Source organism: Oratosquilla oratoria, chromosome 18 (genome assembly GCF_046742065.1).
Source record: "Oratosquilla oratoria isolate Oo_2021 chromosome 18, ASM4674206v1, whole genome shotgun sequence".
Taxonomy (NCBI): domain Eukaryota; kingdom Metazoa; phylum Arthropoda; class Malacostraca; order Stomatopoda; family Squillidae; genus Oratosquilla; species Oratosquilla oratoria.
The window spans coordinates 36,910,315-36,912,814 of record NC_134794.1 but is presented as its reverse complement, the minus strand read 5'-3'; positions in this window follow the sequence as shown (position 1 = coordinate 36,912,814).

Here is a 2,500-nt window from a genome sequence, read left to right as displayed (position 1 = left end):
TGCCTTTTATTAATCTAGGAAAGCACAATCAGCCAATCCATCTCTTTCTTGCATTATTTCTATTAGTAAAAACAAATCAAGTTAGTGGTACATGATCTACCGGGTGTGTGTGTGTGTGTGTGTGTGTGTGTGTGTGTGTGTGTGTGTGTGTGTGTGTGTGTGTGTGTGTGTGTGTGTGTGTGTGTGTGTGTGTGTGTGTGTGTGTGTGTGTGAGAGAGAGAGTATGTGTGTGTGTGTGTGTGTGTGTGTGTGTGTGTGTGTGTGTGTGTGTGTGTGTGTGTGTGTGTGTGTGTGTGTGTGTGTGTGTGTGTGTGTGTGTGTGTGTGTGTGTGTGTGTGTGTGTGTGTGTGTGTGTGTGCGTATGTATGTGTGAGCACTAAAGAAAAGTTCTCTCTCAGCTGTTCCTATCAAGAACACCCATTGGAAATAAACTAACCCACTACTCTGTAGACTCGCATCAAGCTACTCCCCACTCAACTATCTTTATTGGCACGACTGGCTCTCAAGTATATTTCACCCTTGTTGTCAATTCGATCCTTTATCAGCGGTCGCTCTACACTGCTCAATCAGCCTTATCTCGAGACGAAAAGTATCGTTGCCGCCTAACGACCTGTAACCTCCTTTTCTTGATGAGGAGAGGCTGTTATCATCGCATTTGTGAAGCTGCCTAACGCTGTATCAGCATCTTGCGATATCACCAAGAGGACGAGACCATTCATCTTACATTCATTTCAGTACCCATAACCGTCCCCATTCTACAAAAGATGAGTGGTTTATGACAACAAGTACTTAATGTAGATGCGACGAAACCATTACCTTTACTTATGTGTTTGAATAACCTGTGCAAGTGACGGTCACCAGTTATTTGTACCACAAAAGTGCTTACGTTGTATTCTTTCTTAACAGAAATATTGTACCTACAATGACACTTAATATCATATACATACAGTATGCTCACTTGTTTGATATTATTCGTATATTTCTTTTTTTCATGGCATATTTAATAGAGAATGATTTACTACAAAATATGTTATTCGTTGTTTGTTATAAGTTGTTGCTAAATCGACCATGCTTATTGTTCGTCTGTGTCTTTTTCTCCATAAATGATCACCAGGAAAAATGAAAAGTGATGCACAACTCCTCTCTCACACAAATCACTCGGGCTTCATAATACCAGACTAAAATAATCATTGCCTTCACCATCACCATCACCACCACGACCATCTCCTTCATCACCACCACCTCCATCACCACCACGACCACCACCATCGTCAAAACCACCACCAAAGTCACAGCTATCAACATCACTACCACCACCACGACCACCACTGTCACAACTATCATCACCATCACAGTTACCAATACCACTCCAACCGTCACAACTACCACGACCATCGTCACTACTACTACTACCACCGTAACAACTACTACTACTAACACAACTACTACTACCACCACCACCATCACCGTCATAACAACTATTTGCATTACTAAATTTATCATTACCAATATAACCACTCCTACCAATACTATTACCATTAACATCAAAATCACTATTTCTGCTACCACTACCACTACCACTACCACTACCACTACCACTACCACTACCACTACCACTACCACTACCACTACCACTACCACTACCACTACCACTACCACTACCACTACCACTGCTACTACCACTACCACTACCACTACCACTACCACTACCACTACCACTACCACTACCACTACCACTACCACTACCACTACCACTACCACTACCACTACCACTACCACTACCACTACCACTACCACTACCACTACCACTACCACTACCACTACCACTACCACTACCACTACCACTACCACTATCACTATTACCACCACCACTACTACCACCACTAGAACTGCCATTACCACTAATGTTACTAAACCTAATACTACCACACCCAGCACCACTACCGCTGCCACGACCACCACCACCACTACCACCACCGCGACGGTCCCAACCACCAGGGACTCTACTGACAGACCGGGAGAGGACAAGTCGTAATTCGTCCTAGAAGCGGGAGCCCCGTGACGTTTACGAACTTTTAAGAGTGGCACCCACACTGCAGCGACAATGCCGACTAACTACCCGGGAGCATAAATAGCGCGATAAATAACTACCTGGCGCTCTTGGGAGCATCTCGGGAATTATCGCCAGTCTTGTCATTAGGGCCCCGGGGGGAACGACCCACAAAGGGGTCCCGGTGAACCTTCGGGAACGGGGAAAAATGAGAAGGAAGAGGTTAAAAAAAAAAAAAAAGTCTTATATGTAGGAGAAAGATGATAGCCACATATTCGATTACTTGTATGTACATATGTATATATATATATATATATATATATACATATATATATCCATATATATATACATACATATATATATATATATATATATAAACATACACACACACACACACACATCTATATATATATATATATATACATAAACATATATATATATATATATAAA